Below are 20170 nucleotides of genomic sequence, written 5' to 3'. Positions count from 1 at the left end.
CTCCTGTTCCAACAAACTATAAAGATTTAATTCTCTTCAACTGCTATTTTCAGAAGACTCACAGCACAAAGACGCCTCCATTGCCTATCTCCTAAATACAGATAATTATACCTGACTTTTCCCTCTATCAGATCACATGTGTTTTTTGTTGTTGTTTTTGTTGTTTGTTTTGTTTTTCTTTTATTCTGAAGTTTTCTATGGGGAAAAATAAAAGCTTCTTCTGGTCACGTTTCTATTCATCATTCAGAGTCCCTATTCAACACTAAAGCAGAAAGGGCTTTGAGTCTCATAAAGAGGGAAAAAGCCATTCCATGTTCTCCGTTGATGAGCTGCTGTGGTATTTATAGTACAAACTGATCGAATTAGCATCTTCACATCTCACAACATGATTTCTTCCACTGTCTCCTATAACCTATATTTACAGTGGGGAATTTTTCCCTTCTGCGCTAAATTAACAAGACTTATCACAGGATGCTAGTTATTATAAAACACGGGCAATCAATATCATTCAGTTTCCCTTTTTTAGTTGAACATCCTGCTCCTAGTGTGAGTTGGAAATTCTGGCCTCATAGCGAAGAGGAGAGATACAAATCCAGTGGACCTCAGCAGGGAGTTCTACTTCATGCAACCATTTCCCTGTAGCAAATAACACTCTTATCTGCTTTGAGATTCAACAGCTCCAGAAGCCTGTGGGCGGTCGGGTGGTTAGAGCCAAAAGCAGCCCGGGCCATGAGCCTCACCAGCTGGTGACTGGACTGTAGACCAGCCCGTTACACACAGACAAAGGGCACGACTTGTGGCTTTGTAGGGAGTCCAGTCATCACAGTTCACCCCAGCCTAGAAAAGGAGGCGCTAGAGTTGAAAAAGAAAATGTTGGGTAGAGGGAACAGTTCCCATCCCAACCAAGATCTCAAAGGCAGCTTGTTGATGCAGCATCCTTCAACACCATGAAAAGACTTTGGAGAAAAAAGTATCAGCCAGAACAAGACTGTGAGCCAGGCTCAGAGCTGGGGATTTGCTTCACTATTTGTGAAGCATCCCCCCTGCAGGTGGGAAGCGGGGGCTCCAACCCTGGTCCTTGAACTGGTCCTTGCACATAATACTATGTGCACTCAATTGAGTGCACCTCCTGGCCTGCTAGAGGAGCTCTTATGGGTTCTTTATAGGGCTAATTTTAGTGGTGTGGGGGACTGGTGGTCTTGAAGAAGTCTCTCAGATGTCAGATACTGGCAGGAGCAATGTAAGTTCCCGGGTGAGGGATCTGTTCTCCGCACATTTTTTCAACCTGAGTGAGACAAGTTCTTTCCATGAGGGTAGGAGTCAGACCTCAGCAACGTTTCCTTCAGAGGAGTTACTCTGGAAGTGACAAACTTAATGCTAAAACTAGGACCATCCCAGAGGATCCGGGAGGTCCACTTCTCCTAGAAAACAGTAAAGTCTTCATGGTGAGCTTCTCCGCAGTCCAGCTTCACTCCTCCACATATGTGAACCTGCCCTGCTTTGGAGGGAACCCGAGGGTCAGAAGGATGTCCACAACCTGTGACTGAGAGCATTAGCAAACCTCTGGGCAGAGATGATTTGCATAATCATGGGATGTTCACAGCACTGCTCAATTCTGATTTATGGTGATACCGGAGAATGAACCTGAGATTTTGGAGCCTCGGGCATGAAAGTCTTTTTGCATAACCACTAGGCTATCTTCCCAGCCCTGTTGTTAACATTCTGTAATACTTGTCTTATGGCATCTCTAGTCATCCACCCACCTCTCTGTGGAGCCATGCATTTCAAATTCATCTTATTCTTTGTCCATTTTAAGTGCATGAATGTACTGCACCCCCAAAAATACTGGGAGGCATGTCGACAATCAGTTGGACATTTATATACAAATCTTCTGTAATGTTGCTGGTTAAAAAAAGTCTGAATGGTTATTCCTTCCCCCACACCCCCAAAAGCACTGCTCAGCTCTGTGGTTTATGGTGGCGCAAGGTCCAATTTAGGACTTTGGAGCCTCAGGCATGAAAGTCTTTTTTTGCATAATCATTAGGCTGTCTTCCTCCCCCAAGCTGGTAAAATTTACATTGTGTGAAATGCACAGGTCTTAAGTACACCACTCAGCAAGGTACTAGCCGTTGTCTATAACTGTGTAACCCACACTTTTACTGGGTTACAAACAATTACCTTCTCCCAGCAAATTCTCTTGAGATTCTTCCCTGTTAATCTCAGTGAGCAGAGGTTTTGGTTGGGGGAGTTCTTTAAGATCATTCATTCCACAGGAGACACATCCTTTTCAGGATAGTTGTCGCAGGAAGAAAGCAGCACTCTGGCTCACCCCCAGCCTACCAAGAGCCTGAGTGCGAGAGGAGCGCGGTGATCTGAGTTTGGTCCAGCGATAGCCCTTAAATTCATGCTGTTAATTTGATTTTATTGATTTTGCAGTTGGCCATTCACTACGTTGTCCATTTGTTTTGCTTTCAGAGTCATATGAGAGCCATAAGCAGGAGAATTTTACTCCCGCTTTCGTGTTAGTACATATTTAAATACCATTATAATAGAAATTACTTGTGTCAACAAATGTGAGAGAGCAGTCTTATGCAATGTTTTTATTCTAAAAGGGAACTCTCCTTCTCTCTTGAGCTAAAACAAAATGAATAAAATGCTTAAAGGGTTTTAAGTCATAAGGCTTGGTGAGATAATACAATAGTCACAGATCAGACTTTCAGGCCTGAGGTCCCAGTTCAATTCCAGGCACTACGACAAAGCAGAGTTAAGCAGTGTTTAAAAATCAAAACAAACAAACAAACAAAAAAACACGGTGGCAAGGTTGGGGTTAAAAGAACATCCAAGTTTGCTTGGGTCAGAGAAATAGTTTTGTTTGATGTCTCTTAATTCTCAGAGGCATTTCTGTTCCCCGTGTATAAGACCAGCCAAATCCAGGACCCAGCCTCTGCCTAGTCCCAAATGAATAGAACTCAAGCCGTCATCCTAAGTAGAAACAAGAGGGGCATTCTGAAGATCACCACCTGGTGGGCAGACACTATCATGCCAGGGAGGTTGTCTTTTCCTTCTTGTTCTGCAGTGAGACACTGTGTGAAATCATGAAGGCTCTAAACTGAGCAGCCAGTTCATAAGCAAACATCCCACGACCCATTTATTTCTCACTTCACTAGACTTTATATTCTAATTGGCGCGTAGGGCAGAGTGTAACACCAATAGAAAACTGATAGCGGATGCATCAGTGAGGCAATTATAAACACAGCTATAACCTGCAAGCTCAGAAAGTCAGAGAATCTTTAATTAGCCATAAAGCATATCCAAGATTTTATTTCCCAAACCTCCTCCTTTTGCCTCATCTCGGACTTCTCCCAACCCACTCTATACCCCACCTCCAGTCTTTGGCTCATTGTACAGTAGGATCATTGTGCTGCCATCCTTTCTACTTCTCCACCCACCGTGGAATGATGGAATCCCACTTGTCCTTTCATATCCGGCTAAAATATTGCCTCCTCCAGGAAGTCTTCCCTGACCCAGACCATGGGAGAAATTAGTGTTACACTTAGAGGTTCGGGTCCCAATCACACACAAGAAGTCCAGAGTCACATGCAAGTACAAGAGCCTTTCTTAGCAAGCTTAAGCTTGGGTCCCAAGAGCCTCCATGCAGGGGAAGTCTTGTGACCCCGAACATTTTTCATCTCAGCTTTTTTATAGTTAGAACAAGGAACAGTTGGTTTCGGGTCAACAGCTGTTCTCCTTTCTCAATATTCGGCGATTTTCCTGCTCATGTTTCAAGCCCCTGGTCCCCACCTGCAGTGGGAAAGCTTCACAAGTAGTGAAGCAAGGCTGCAGGCATCTCTTCCCCTTTCCCTCTCTATCTGCTCATGTCTGATTGGTTGGGTTCAGGGTGGAACTTTTTTCTTCCATCAAAAATAGAAAAATAGGGGGCCGGGTAGTAGTTCAGTGGGTTAAGCTCACATGGCACCAAGTGCAAGGACCGGAGTAAGGATTCCAGTTGGAGCCCTCAGCTCCCCACCTGCAGTGGGGTCACTTCACAAGCGGTGAGGCAGATCTACAGGTATCTATCTTTCTCTCCCCCTTTCTTGTCTTCCCCTCCTTTCTTGGTTCTCTCTGTCCTATCCAACAACAATGACAGCAACAATAAACAACAAGGGCAACAAAAGGGGAAAAAATAGTCTCCAGGAGCAGTGGATTTGTGTTGCAGGCGCCAAGTCCCAGCAAGAATCCTGGAGGCAAATAAAATAAAATAAAACATTTAACAAAAAGAACCCTCTCTTATGAGCAAAAAACAACAGCGACACTATTGGCCTGCCTTGTCTCTTCTGCTCCCAGATCCCCAGTTGCAGGACATCTTCAGCTTCCTACAGTCAATTTAGATTCTTCATTCCCTCAACAAATAGGACTTTACAGCAAAAGGCAAGAAAAAGGACTCAGCTGCTACACCCCAATCTGTCAGACTTCCTATCAAGGACCCCATACTTCACCCATAAATCTAATCCAGGAGCCAAAATACCTCCACCGGACTAGACAGTCTCTGAATGGCAGGTCGGGTGGGTTGGGGCAGTACTTGGGCATGGCTCTACTACCCAATACCACCAGATCTACTGTTATAGGCTTCTTGGCTTCAGCTCTGACTTCTAGCCATTTGCATCCCCTGCTTTGCAGAACTGAACCCACTTTGCCTGTCCCAGCTTTGTTAAAACGTAGCCTAAAAAACTTGCCAGACTCCTAATGTCTACCAGGTCTACTGGACCTTTCTGTCCTCACATTCCTAGCCCTCTTCCCACTCCCTCTGCCACCTCCTGCATCTTATAATATTGTCCAGTGAAATAAGAAACTCCCCACCACCACCCTCCCACTACTGGAGATTCTCAAGGGATATGAACCCTAATGGTCAAGCCTTAAGGCTGACAGTGAGTGAAACTTGCTCTACTGGAGATTCTCAAGGGATATGAACCCTAATGGTCAAGCCTTAAGGCTGACAGTGAGTGAAACTTGCTCTGCTGAGGGGCAGGGGGAAGTGAGGCCGTGTCTTTACTGGCTTTGACCTTTTGCTCCCTGATGTTTTTCCCTACATGCTTTGCCCTGACTCCCAGGGCCCAGTCCATAGCCCTGTAGATCACATTTAATTTCTCCTATAAAAGTTGGTTTCTCATTGCCATTTACATTCTACTAGGAAATGAACCCTACTTTGAAAGACACGGTAAAATGTAATCTTTCCTTTTTAGTACTCAAGCATCTTCATTTTCAAAGAAAGCTAAGGGCTGGAGGATTGGATTTTGTTTTTTGCCAATTATACATTTTGCCTCAAAAGCTGCCTAGAGTACAAAAAAAAAAAAAAGAAGTTAAGGGCGTTCACAGGCTGGAGATGAATCATCTCCAAAGCTGGCATCAGAACCTTCCACGTTCTTAACCCCAGTCTTGAGACAAGTGCTCTAGTCATTAACGAGAGCGCATATGACAGGCTGGAGTTATGACTAGCGTTTGTTCTCCGCAGTAAAGAATGTCCTCTATTAATGACAACAGCTGTCGGTTTAATAACCCCAGAAAAGATCATTAAATTCCTTCACATTTCCCAGAAACAGATGGAAGAATTGTAGAAAGGTTCAAACATATGGGGAAACATATTGGATTCTGGCAGCTCCAAAGAGAGGCCAGAAAACGGATATTCTAATGGACTCTTCCACACAGTATTGTCTGTGGGTTTCCAGTGGAAGCAGATGCATGCTGTGCCCTCTGCAGGGCATGGAACAGGTGTGGGGAGTTGGGGTAGAGACCAGTGAGCCCATGGTGTGTTAGACTGAACTGGAAAAAGATAAACTTCCTGGCTTAGTGGGTTCTTGTGAAGTCTCAGAAGGTGGGTAGCATTAGCAGTCCTTGGCTCTGCTTTGTTGCCTTGGTGACTGCCGGAGTACCATCCACTGCCAGTACCAGGTGTTCACTTTCCCATGCCTCTGTTCTCTGACCACTGCACACTCCCTCCGATGTATCTAGATGTAGCCAGGCCAGCAACAGAAGGTCCAAATCCTTACGGGCAAACTCCTGATTCCTTTGATCAGTTTTGTTGATGGAATTTCCCACAGTCAAAGCCTGCCATCTTGATCTTGATTTCCTTTCGTTGAGCTCAAGGTCAAAGTCACCCATGTACTTTTTGTGCATCAGGTGCACAAGGGCATTTCAAAGTGTTGGGTGTTGCTCTGATGAGTCATATCTGATTCAGTCTCCTTAAAGGGAAGAAGCAGTAGCCATAAAGAAAAAGAAGAGTTATCACAAACTTAATCTCAAAAATAAAAGGTCTTAGGACCCAATGGTTTTACTAGTAAATTTTTTCAAAGTTACCATGAAGCATTAATTTTCTTGTCATAGAAACTATCTCCATATGCATACAAATATGAAAATCTGAATTATTCAGTCTGTGATGAAACATAGCTTTAACAATATTTAATGTAACATGAAAAGGAAAGCAAAGTAGGTTGGTCCCATTGGGGATGTAGCCATAAATACCAATGTAGAAAATGGCAAGACAAAATATAAATTGCACTGATAAATAAATAGGTACTAAATCCAGATATGTGGGGGCTGCTGGATGGTAGCACAGTGGGTTAAGCGCAAATAGCACAAGGTACAGGGACAGACGTAAGGATCCCGGTTCAGAGCCCCCCGGCTCCCCACCTGCAGGGGAGTCACTTCACAAGCGGTGAAGCAGGTCTGCAGGTGTCTGTCTTTCTCTCCCCCTCTCTGTCTTCCCCTTTTCTCTCTGTCCTATCCAACAACAACAGCAATGGCAAAAATAACAACAACAACCAAAGCAACAAGGGCAATGAAATTAGGAAGATGGCCTCCAAGAGCAGTGGATTTGTGGTGCAGGCCCAGAGCCGCAGCAATAACCCTAAGGAAAAAAAAAAAAATCAGAGGCAGCCTGGAAGGTGGTGCAGAGAATAAAAAGTATTAAAAAAAAAATCCAGATATGCAACAGTGGCTTTATTACTAAATTAATTAACATATGACACAGAATATTAAAAACATTTCTATTCTGGTTATATTCTTCTTAGTTAATTTATTAATACCATTGATTTGTGTCCTGTCAAAAAGATAAGCCTTCATCAGTGACCTTCTTTGAAAATACGGATGTTGCAGGTAAAATGAGTTAAACTGAGATCATACTAGAGTAAGGTGGCCCATAACCCAGTATGACTGGGAAGAGAAGAAGTAACACAGAGAGAGATTTCCACATGATGAGAGAGGTAGCAAAGCAGTGCACCTGCAAGCCTAGGAATTCCAAAGATTGTCAGCAAGCCAGAAACTGGGAAGAGGTGAAAAACAAATAAACCCAAACACTGCGCAGGCTGTAGAGGAAATATCTCAAGTTTTGACTTCTAACATCTAAAACTATACAATACTTAAGCCATCCAGCTAATGGTCCTTTGGGATAGCAGTTCTAATATAAACAAAAGGAGTTTAAATCAAGGGTCAGTAAACTATAACTTGTAGCTCAAATTCTGTATGGCACATGAAGCAAGAATGATATTTATGATTTATAGTTGTTTTAAAAAGGGGGGAGTCGGGGGCTGTAGCACAGCAGGTTAAGTGCAAGTGGCGCAAAGCACAAGGACTGGCGTAAGGATCCCAGTTCAAGCCCCCAGCTCCCCACTTACAGGGGAGTCGCTTCTCAAGTGGTGAAGCAGGTCTGCAGGTGTCTGTCTTTCTCTCCCCCTCTCTGTCTTCCCCTCCTCTCTCCATTTTTCTCTGTCCTATCTAACAATGACGACATCAATAACAACAACAATAATAAAATAACAAGGGCAACAAAAGGGAATAATAAATAAATAAATACTAAAAACTAAATCTTTTTAAAAAATTTTTAAAAAGAGGAAGGGGGCCAGACTGTGGTATTCCCTGCTTAGCACATGCATTAGCATGTTAGCAGACCAGGGTTCAAGCCCCTGCTCCTCACCTGCATGAGGGAAACTTCTTGAGCAGTGGAGCAGGTCTGCATATGTTTCTCTTTATCACTCCCTCTTTATCTTCCCTTCCCCTCTCAATTTCTCTCTGTCTTATCAAGAGGAAGGAAGGAAGGAAGGAAGGAAGGAAGGAAGGAAGGAAGGAAGGAAGGGAGAAAGAAAGAAAGAGAAAGAAAGAAAGAAAGAAAGAAAGAAAGAAAGAAAGAAAGAAAGAAAGGTGGCCACCAGGAGCAGTGCATTTGTTGTTGTGCAGGCATGGAGCCCCAGCAATAATCCTGGCAGTAATAAATTTAAAAATAAAAAAGGAAGAGTTAGAGATTCTATGTATCCCCAAAAGTATTTAATATGAAAACTTTTAGTATTAAAAGTTTTCCAACACCTATTTTAGTAGATAGCCCTAATTTCTTAAAAATTGATAAAATTTAAGTTTATCTGGAATGAGAAACAAGTAAAATCTTTACCTAAGAAAACTTTGGAGGTGGAACTGGAAGATAGCTTACATCACGTAACACAGATCTTAGCTTGCATGAGGCCCGCAGTTTGAGCCCTGAAACAGAGGAGTAATATGAACAGCACTAGAGGAACTCAGTGGACAGTGGGACAGTGTTGTGCTACCCTTTCTCCCTATTTCTCTCTCTCCCTTTGCCCTTATGCTTTTAAAATATTTTTTTAATAAAATGACCCCAGGGAAGTTGCTTCACAGTGGTGCTGTGCACACATGAGATCCTGGGTCCGTTCCCCACCATAAGAAATAAGAAGAGAATAGAAGAAGAAAAAGGAGGAGGGGGAGGAGAAGGAGGAGGAGGAGGAGGAGGAGGAGGAGGAGAAGAAGGGAGGGTGGGAAGGAGGGAAGAAGATAAAACAACTTTGGAAGAAAAACTAACACCAACTCTCCTCAAACTATTCCAGAAACTCAGTGAGGAAACCACTCCCAAACACATTCTACAAGACTAACACCATATTAACGCATACAGCAGGAAAATACTCTACCAAAGAAAACTATAGGCCTATGTCCTTAATGAACATGGATGTAAAGATTCTCAACAAAATCTTGGCAAATCAAATTCAACAACATATCAAGAGAATAATTCACTAAGATTAAGTGGGATACATCCCTGGGAAGCAAGGATAGTTTAACATTCACAAATCGGGGACCAGAGAGTGGCACACCTAGTTAAATGCACACATTATAGTGTGCAAGGACCCAGGTTCAAGCCCCTGGTCCCCACCTGCAGGGGGGAGGCTTCACGAGTGGTGAAGCAAGGCTACAGGTGTCTTTCTGTCTTTCTCCCTCTCTATCTCCTCTTCCCCTCTCAATTTCTGGCTGTCTCTATCCAATAATAAATCAATAAAATACTTTTAAAAATTCACAAATCGATCAATGTACCTACCATATCAATAAAAAGAAAGATAAAAACCACATGATTATATCAATTGATGCATAAAAGGCATTTGACAAGATCCAACATCAGTTTATGGTAAAGACCCTCCAGAAATTAAGACTAAAAGGGCAATTTCTCAGCATAATAAAGTACAAATATAATAAACCTACAATTAACATCATCCTCAATAGGGAAAAACTTAAAGCTTTCCCTCTAAGCTCTGGAACCAGACACTATAATTCAACATAGTCCTGGAAGTTATTCAACATTGCAATCAGGCAAGAAAGAGCTATAAAAGGTGTACAGATTGAAAAGGAAAAAAAAAAAGAGCTATCATTATTCACCAACAACATATACCTAAAGAATTAAAAAAAACCTACTGGAAACAATTAATGAATTCAGTAACGTAGCAGGGTACAAAATTAATGCTCACAAATCTGTCCTATTTTCATATACAAATGAGGAATTAAAGGACAGAGAATTGAAGAATATCGTCCCACTTACAATTTAACAAAAAAAAAAAAAAAAAAAACATACCTCAGAGTGAACCTCACAAAGGAGTGAAGGACTTCTACAAGAAAATCTATAGGGAATTGACAAAAGAAATAAAGAAGAGCACACATAAGTGGAAGAGCATTCATTGTTCTTGGATTGCAAAAAATAAATGTTATTAGAACAGCCATTCTGCCAAAAGCAATCTACAATTTCAGTGCAGTCCCTACCAAGATCCCAGTGGCATTTTTCAAGAAAATTGAACAACTTACGCAAAAATTTGTGTGGAACCCCCCCCCCAAAAAAATCACAAATAGCCAAAGCATATTTGACCAAAAAAAGAATCAAAATGGAGGCATTGGGAGTTGGACGGTACCGCAGCGGATTAAGTGCAGGTGGCACAAAGCGCAAGGACCAGCGTAAGGCTCCCATTTCGAGCCCCCGTCTCCCCACATGCAGGGGAGTCACTTCACAGGCAATGAAGCAGGTCTATCTTTCTCTCCCCCTCTCTGTCTTCCCCTCCTCTCTCCATTTCTCTCTGTCCTATCCAACAACAATGACATCAATAATAACTACAACAATAAAACAACAAAAAAGAATAAATAAATATAAAAAAAAATTTTTTAATGGAGGCATCATACTCCTTAACAGTGTTGGGTAGTATGCCACCTCCCCCTGGCTTCTGCTTAACCATATGCCTATATAGGGATTTACTGATCCAAAGCTTTGGTCTATTTACATAAATCACTTTTACATAAAGCACTCCAGGGCATTGGTGGTTCAGTGATAGGATTCTCGCCTGTTCCGCCCCCTCCTTGTCACACTCTGATTTTCACCAGTCACTTTTCTCTCCACCCTCTCTATATCACATCCTGTTTCCACCCTACTTGGAGAGTATAAAAACAGCTACTCTTCTGATTAAAGACACTTGGAAATTGCAAAAAAAAAAAAAAAAAAAAAAAAAAGACTCCCCTGCAGGTGGGGAGCTGGGGGCTTGAACCCAGATCCTTATGCAGCCCTTGTGCTTCACGTTGCATGCACTTAACCTGCTGCACGACTGCCTGAATTCCACTTTCCACCTCTGTACCCCATAATGATCCTGGGTCATACTTCCAGAGGGATAAAGAATAGGGAAGCTATCAAGGGAGGGGATGGGATACGGAGTTCAGGGGGTGGGAATCCTGTGGAACTGAACCTCTCCTATCCTATAGTCTTGTCAATATTTTCATTTTTTAAATGACAATTTCTATTTATTTATTTATTTATTTTCCCTTTTGTTGCTCTTATTGTTAACATTGTTGTGGTTTTTGATCTCGTTGTTGGATAAGACAGAGAAAAATGGAGAGAGAAAGGGAAGACAGAGATGGGGAGAGAAAGATAGACACCTGCAGATCTGCTTCACCACTTGTGAAGCAACTCCACTGCAGGTGGGGAGCCAGGGGCTTGAACCCGGATCCTTATGCCCGGACCTTAAGCTTAGTGCCACGTGCACTTAACCCGCTATGCTACCACCCGACTCCCAAAAAAATGACAGTTTTTAAAAAGTGGGCCAGAGAACAGATACACATGGCCCACAGAAATATGGGAAGTGCTCCACATTACTCACCATTAGTGAAAGCTAAACTTCACTGAGATTCCACCTCGCACCTGTGAGAATGGCCTACCCTCACAAAACAGGAAACAAGGTTGTGGAGAAAAGAGGACTCTTCTACATAGCTGGCAGGAATGCAAACTGGTGCAGGCCCTTTGAAAGACAATATGGAGCCTTTAAACAAATAAAAATGAAATTACTGTATGACTAGGCAATATCACTCTTAAGTATTTATTTATCAAGACTCACAAACACTTATCCAAAGGGACAAATAGATGTGCATATTCATAGCAGCATTATTTGCAGTGTCCAAATATTGTTAGCAGCCTCAGTGCCCATCAAGATGACTGGCTAAAGAAGCTATGGGCATGTATTCAACTGAATATTATTCAGCAATAAAAAAAAGATGATATTGTGTCCTTTGGGGGAAAAAATGGATGGAACTCGAGGTGATTATGCTTAGCAAAATAAGCAGAGAGATGAAAGACAACTACTAGATGGTTTCATTCATATGTGGAGTCTAGGGAACTGATACATATCAATTTTCAAAAAAAAAAAAAAGCAAGCAAACTGCTTCTAAGACTTGTGGAAAACTATACTGGTAATCATTAGGAGGTGGTGGGAGGGTGGGAAGACAGAATTTTGGTGATGGGTATAGGACAGAACTACACTCTGTAGTCCCACAGTCTTGCAACCCACTACAATCACAAATTAAAAAAAAAAATTTCAGACATAAAAAAGTAAGGAGAACATGCACTTATATAACATATAAATCCATAGTAACTAAAATAGGGGAAATACTGATATACAGGTCAATAAAATAGTGTATGTTATCCTTAAACAGATCTAGCCTATAATAAGAGATTAATCTAGACCATACAAAGTATCAGAGGTGGGGCCAGGCGGTGACGCACTTGGCTAAGCGCACACTTTGCAGCATGCAAAGACCTGGGTTCAAGCTCCCAGTGCCCACCTGCTGGGGGAAATCTTCAGGAGTGGGGAAGCAGGTCTGTAGGTGTCTCTCTGTCTCTCCCCTTTCTCTCAATTTCTGGCCATCTCTATTCAATAAATAAATAAAGGTAATTTAAAAATTTTTTAAAATAAAGTATCAGAGGCTTAGAGGAATATATTTCTTTAAATACTGGGGAAAATCATTTAGGTCACCATATTACACTATATGCCAGACTTAATTCTAGAGTAATTTTAAGAATTGAATGTAAAAACAATCCTTAAAAATATAAATAGAGGTATCTCTAAATATTTAACTTATTGCTGAGTAGGGAAGCCTATTCTCAGTGGGAAGCAGGAAAGAAAAGAAGCTACAGATTAGTTGACAGCAATTTCAGATTTCTGTACCTCAAAGAACCATAAAACTGAAAAGTAAATGACAAGCTGAGAAAATATTTAACATAATTATGACATATGTAGGATTAATAACCTCCATATATAAAGGAAGATCAGTAATAAAGGCAGGAATACTCTAATAGACAAGCAATAGCTCCACACAATTCATAGAAGACACGTAATTGGCTAAAGGACATATGAGAAGTAGTCAGCTTCTCATATGTCCTTCTCAAAAGCTCACATACATTTGAAAATGAGATTCTTCACTTAATGCATCACATTGGCAAAGGTTTAAAAAAAAAGGGGTCCAATTTTTCTGTGTTGGGTAGAGTCCAGTTAGGGACTTTTACAAAATTAGCAGTAGAACTATATTGAAACAACCTTCCTGGGCTGTGATCTGACAAGCCAGCCTGTTGTTTCTGTAATAAGAATAGCATCATGGGCAACTGGAAGAAAAGGTGAGGGTATCATCTATAGAACTCAGAGGCCACATTGGTTGATATGCAATTCTTCCAGAAGGTTACATTTTAAACCACCAAGTACGAGTAGTTGAATTCCTCCTCCAGCTGAGCAGAGGGAGTCCTCACAGGAGGCAATGCAAGCTGCCTTCTTACCTGTGTTTTCCTCTGTGCTGAGGTTGGCTACTTTCTCTGTCTTAAAAAAGCATGTTACATGGTTACACACCATCTTCACATATTTTATCCTCATATCTGTAACTCAGTATCCAGTTCTTTCTTGCAATGTTTGCCAGCATGCAATTTTTTAAAGTTATGTGGTTGTTACTCTATTTATTAGAAATTTAATTAATTTTTAAATAGGATTTTTATTAGGATGATTATTTTTTGTTAGTGTTATAGTTACAACTGCACATAAATTTTCAGTGACCTGCCTTATATATATTTTCCCACAATCATACATTTTTATTGCATGATTTTACAAAACACACTACTTGGGGCATTTTATATAACATATGTGCATATATATAGCATGATTCTAGAATAGATCTATATAATTATCAGACATTAACAAACAATTCTCTAACAGCCATATATATTGAGAGAATAACCAGAGATTATACGTGTATATATGTATAAACAAATGTATCATAAAGGAGTTATGTATAAAACTAAAAAGCTGGAGAGCATCCAATGTGTAATACTTGATTAATAACTGCCGTTCCATCTATATCATGGAATGTGTAAGCTGTTAAAAATAATCTTTTCCAAGAATTCTAAGGGCAATAAAATGTTTCATAATATATCATGAAATATAGAAGCAGCAGTCTATAAACTAAAGCCAGAATAGTATCCAAATGTTATTACTATTATATCAATGATTATTTACTTATCGTTCATAGGTGATAAATAGATATAATCATGGACAAGAGTAGATGGGATCCACTGATTACCTTATATTATTCTACCTTTTATGAAATGAACACATTCCTTTTATAAATAAGAGAAAAAGAAATATTATCCTCTTTGCATAAGTTCAAGGGATTTTTTTTTAAGAATTTATTTATTTATCTATGAGAAAGATAGAAGAGAAAGAACCAGACATCACTCTGGTACATGTGCTGCCAGGGCTCAAACTCAGGACTTCATAGATGACAATCCAGTGCTTTATCCACTGTGCTACCTCCCAGATCACAGTTCAATGGCTATTTTGAGATAAAGGAAGGTAACAGGGAAGAGATAGGGAAGAAGAGATGAGATTAGGAAAAGAATAAGATCAACCTCCATTTGAATCCTGGTTCCATCCCCAAAGCATCACAGCTGTTGATATTAAAAGTTTCTCAGGGTCTAGGAGGTGGGTGACCTGCTTGAATGCACATGTTACAATGCACAAAGACCAGAGTTCAAACCCCTGGTCCCCACCTGCAAAAGGAAAGCTTCACAAATGGTGAAGCAGTGTTACAGGTTGTCTTTCTTGATCTCTCCCTATTTCCCTAACCAATAAATAGTAAATAAATAAAATAGACAGTGCTCCCTCTCTTGAACCAGCAATGACTGATTTATCTACAGATCTTCACTCCCTCTTGACCTGGCCAAGAAGATCTGGTTCTGTGACCCCAGATCTGCCCAGTCACCAGGTTTCAGCACTGTTAGTTGAGTGTTTCCCTATGGTTCAGAGAAGGGACTACCAGTTCAGGCTCTTGCAGAGTGGCAGTATAACTCCTAGTGTGGTCCACACTACAGATGAAGGGTTCCAGACCCAGATTCCTGTGTCCCGAGGGATGGCTCAGTGGCCATGCAGGTGGACCGTGAGCCATGTCCATGTGGGGAAATGATACTGGGTTAAACGTGCCCTCTGGTCCCCCAGCCAGGTCTTAGTATTACAAAGCACCTCCCTTCCATCCACAAAAGAACTCTGAATTGGCAGAGCTAAGACTTTAATAAGAAATTAACTCGAGCTTATAAATAACAACACAGTGACTTTTCTCAACAGCAGTGTTGATTGGATTGCCCTGAAGGACTTTTATGAGTGGAGCTACTAAGTGGTCGGATAAAATGTTTTTAGGCTATGTAAATGCATTCCTGAGCTAGCCCCAAACCAAGAGATCTGCAGACTCTAGAGCAATGTGAAGAAGAAAGAAAGAAAGAAAGAAAGAAAGGGAAAGAGAGAGAGAGAGAGAGAGAAAGAAAGAAAGAAAGAAAGAGAGAAAGAAAGAAAGAAAAGAGGAGAGGAGTAAAGAAAAATCTGCAAAGACAGTGAATACTAAAGTTGGCTAGCCTGTGTGGGCTTTTGCTGATCACTAGGATTCCTGAAGCTCTTCACTGAAGACTACATGGCATTTGGGGGCAGAAACTCAGTAATGGCCCAGGGCTGTCCTATCTGCTGTAAGCCCCTGTAGAGGGCAAGGACTCAAAAGGACTAAGCCCTTGAAAATCAAGTCAAAAATCAACCTGGATTCCTACACAAAGACCCCAACACAGTATGGAAACTGATGGCTGATGGTGAAAATCTTGTAAACTTAAGTTGCCTCTTACACAACTTTGCGCTCCAAAATGAAGGAATATATGAGGGTTGGGGTGTGTGTGGGAGGGAGGGTGGAATATATACAGAATCCTCAAACACTGCAGAAGCAAATGGAAAGTCAGCACTAAGTGGTGAAGCTCCAGACAGACAGACAGACACACAAACACACACACACACCAGTAACTACGATTCTTGATCCACAGAGTTTTCATTGCCCAAAGGTCCAAGCCACCTCCTCCAGGAAGCGCTGCCACATTGACAGCCCATCACATCCCCTATTCCCTCTCTTGGCTCTCAGTCCTTACGCTCTTGTATTGGACCAGTTTCTCTCTTATTCTTTGTCTCTCGCTCGTAGACAATTCTCTGAGAGCAGAATCCCTCCTCTCTCCCTCCTGCTTCCTTCCTCTTATCCCCACATGTAGGCAGGATGAGGCACACAGTGGGTGCTCTGGGAGGCTGGTGGGGTGGGCCCAGTTCACAGAAAGCTAAATGTTTGGCTTTTTGACACAAGCTATAAGGAGTTGCTGAAAGCGCTAGAGGAGGGGAGGTGACAGAAAGAGTCATTTGAATGAGGCACTGAGCAGTATATTCACACTCTTCCCGGGCTGCTTCCTTCCTTCTTCTCCAGGAAGGCCATTGGCAGTGATGAATATGCCAGGGGCTGCGCATTATTAATCACCTTAAAAGCAAACATTCATCTTACTGCAAGATTTTTTACTTTTCTCTTCTAATAACGAATTAAAGCACCCGGATATTAATGAGCCAGATAATTTACGTTTCACTTAAGCAGGAGAAAAAAAACAACAACCATCAGGCCCTTGTGGCAACACCACTTTCCGACAGATTGAGAGATAGGCTGAATAAATTCCTGTAACTAAAGCAAGCACGCACGCACGCACGCACGCTCACCCGCCGGTACTAGACAGTTTGCAAACATTCTGCAACCAGTGCAATATGATTTCTGTACACAAACAAGCAACCCCCTCAAGGATTTTTCTCCTTCTCTTCACTTTCCTAACCTCCTGGGGAAAGTAAGCTGCGAATCCACGGCAGCATTGGGCTGTGTTCCTGCTCACAAACTGTGACCTCGGGCCCAGATTAGATCCAGGCCTGAAAGAAAGCAATTCATGGAGTCTCCAACATGACCAAGAGACAGCGATAAGGGCCCTTGGCCTTCTCCACTTCTTCTGCCTGTTGACTATAAAGAAACACGAAAAACGGAGGCCGCTGGTGGTGCTCCCAGTTAAGCGCATCTGTGACAGTGCACAAAGACCTGGGTTTGAGCTCCTGGTCCCCACCTGTAAAGGAGAAGCTTCATGAGTAGTACTGCATGCATATCTTTCTCTAGCTTCCCCTTCTCTCTCAATTTCTCTCTCTCCTATCGAATAAAAAGGGGGTGGGGATAAAATCAGGTTTTTTGAAAGGAGATACCAGGGGAAATACTTCATCGTTCATTATTATTTTTTTAATCTCTTAACCATTTTTTAATTTCTTTATTGGGGGGTTAATGGCTTACAGTTGACAGTAAAATACAGTCGTTTGTACATGCATAACATTTCCCAGTTTTCCACGTTAAAAAATAAAACCTACAGGAGTCAGGCGGTGGCGCAGTGGGTTAAGCGCAGGTGGCGCCAAGCGCAAGGACCGGCGTAAGGATTCCGGTTCGAGCCCCCGGCTCCCCACCTGCAGGGGAGTCGCTTCACGGGCGGTGAAGCAGGTCTGCAGGTGTCTATCTTTTTCTCCCCTCTCTCTCTGTCTTCCCCTCCTCTCTCCATTTCTCTCTGTCCTATCCAACAACAAAGCAACGTCAACAATGGCAATAATAACTGCAACGAGGCTGCAACAACTAGGGCAACAAAAAGGGGGGGAAATGGCCTCCAGGAGCGGTGGATTCATGGTGCAGGCACCGAGCCCAGCAATAACCCTGGAGGGAAAAAAAATAAAAATAAAAATAAATAAAACGTGCACTAGGTTCTCCTCTGTATTATTATTATTACATTATGTTCACTGTTACTTTTTTTTTTTACCAGAGCACTGCTCAGCTTTGCTTATGGTGGTGAGTGGTGGTGCACCTGGTTGAATACATGTGTTACAATGTGCAAGGACCCAGATTTGAGCCCCAAGTCCCCACCTGCAAGGGGAAAACTTTGCAAACAGTAAACTAGTGCTGCAGGTGTCTCTTTGTCTCTCTCCCTATCTCCCCCATTCCCTCTCAATTTCTGGCTGTTTCTATCCAATAAATAATTTTTTTAAAGTACGTCTGAACCTAATCGTTATGTGATCTCCCCTGCCCTTTTATTAGTGATTTAACTGTGCCTTACAGAATTACAAGATTTCAGGGCAATAATTTTACGTGTGTGTGTGTGTGTGTGTGTGTGTGTGTGTGTGTGTGTGTGTGTGTGTGTCTCACAGCACCCACCACCAAAGTCCTATGCCACCCCCTCCTCCAGTCACTGTAGTTCTCACAGAGTCTGAGGGAGGGGTTACTGTTTTTTCTTTTGAAAGTTTGTTTGCTACTATTATCTCTATTCTACCTATCTGGTCTTTCAACTCATTACTCATTTCACTTAGCATAATTACTGCCAGTTCTGTTTTGTTCTGAGCAGCATACTCTCATCCTTTTTAATGACAGAGTAGTATCCCATTAAATGTATAGCCCATAATTTCTTTAGGAAAACACTTCATCTTGATACCTTGATTAAACACCCATGGAGATGGCCAGAGTGACCAGAGAGGTGGCTTAGTTGACTTGCATGTGTGAGGTCCCAAGGTTAATCCCTGGCACTGCATGTACCATGGGCTGCTCTGTTCTCATTCATGCTCTCACTTGCTCAATAATAAAAAACAAAACAAAACAAATAAATAGGAGGGGTGCAGGTGGTGGTGCAATGGCTTAAGCACACATGGCACAAAGCAAGGGGTCACTTCACAAATAGTGAAGCAGGTCTGCAGATGTTTATCTTTCTCTCCCTCTCTCTATCTCCCATCCTCACTTTATTTCTCTGCCTCTATTTATCTATTTCTCTACATAATTGTTAAAGAAAAAAATGGCCACCGGGAGCAGTGGATTCATAGTGCCAGCACCAAGCAATAACGCTGTGGCAATTTAAAAAAAAGTTTTTTAATGAAAAATAAGAAAAATACCCAGGTAGACTGCCCACTAAGCATCCTCAGTACCAAGTCTTTGAAATCTCCTTTCTTACATCACTAAAACAGACCCTGCCTCACCAAGCAAATTCAGTTCGAAAAGAAAGTAGCACAGGTCCAGCTAATTCTTGGACAGCCTACTGTCTCCTGATGGAAGCTTGCCCACTTGCCATCAGCATCCCAGAGACGAGAAAGACACATTGTAGATCATTAGTTGCAATGAATAAACCAAGCAGTCTTAGCCCAGACTTCTGTGTAGATAGACTCAGCTGGGGACACACGAGTCTTGAGTAAAAGTATGGCATGGTGCCAATTTAGTGCCCTGCATATAAATCCTCATCGGTCAAGTCCCTAGAGATAGGTCATATCCTCCTCTTCCACCATCACCCTCATGACACCTGTAAGAACACAAAAGATTTGGACAGTACTACCACCAATGGGTATTTATGGATCACACTGAACTGAAGAGTAGACTGGGGCAGAGGTAGATAGCATAATGGTTCTGCAAAGAGACTCTCCTGCCTGAGGCTCCAAAGTCCCAGGTTCAAGCCCTCACACCACCATAAGCCAGAGCTGAGCAGTGCTCTAGTAAAAATAAATAAATAAATTTAAAAATAGTAACAGTAAACCAGTTAGAAAAGCACCAAATATTAGGAAATTAAGCAAAAGGCAAAATCCCATAGGTGAATAAAGAAATAACAACGTGGGAGTCAGGAGGTAGAACAATGGGTTAAACAAACGTGGCACAAAGTGCAAGGACTGGCATAAGGATCCCAGTTCAAGCCTCTGGCTCCCCACTTGCAGAGGGGTTGCTTCACAGGCAGTGAAGCAGGTCTGTAGGTGTCTCTCTTTCTCTCCCCCTCTCTGTCTTCCCCTCCTCTCTCCATTTCTCTCTGTCCTATCCAACAACAATGACACCAACAATAATAACTACAACAATAAAAAAACAAGGGCAACATAAGGGAATAAATAAATATTTTTTAGAAAGAACAAAGAAGATATAACAAGGCAAACAGGAATATTTCAAACTGAAGGATGATGGCAGTAAACATAGCCAAGTATGTAGGACACAGTGTAAATAGGCTTTAGAGAGAAAGGGGAAGCTTTAAGTGACTATATTAGTAAAGGGGAAAAAACACAAAATCAGTTACCTAAGCTTCTACCTATAGATGCAAAAGAAAGAAAAAGAGAGCAAATTAAACTTGAGGTAAGCCAGGGCATGAAACAACAACAAGAGGGAAAAAATCAATACACACACAAAA

The 20170-nt window shown here is 41.9% G+C and overlaps 1 long non-coding RNA gene across 1 annotated transcript in view; it reads right to left on the bottom strand.

Moving 5' to 3' along the window:
- Nucleotides 1-5568: 5568 nt before the first annotated feature.
- Nucleotides 5569-20170, bottom strand: part of LOC132541748 (uncharacterized) — a 60713-nt gene continuing 46111 nt past the window's right edge. The window contains exon 3 of the long non-coding RNA XR_009552843.1: nt 5569-6236. This is a non-coding gene — a long non-coding RNA (uncharacterized LOC132541748). The remainder of the gene's footprint in view (nt 6237-20170) is intronic.

The sequence above is a fragment of the Erinaceus europaeus genome, chromosome 12, assembly GCF_950295315.1.
Source record: "Erinaceus europaeus chromosome 12, mEriEur2.1, whole genome shotgun sequence".
Taxonomy (NCBI): domain Eukaryota; kingdom Metazoa; phylum Chordata; class Mammalia; order Eulipotyphla; family Erinaceidae; genus Erinaceus; species Erinaceus europaeus.
Note: the sequence above shows the minus strand (reverse complement) of the source record. Positions and strands in the feature narration are given on the sequence as shown.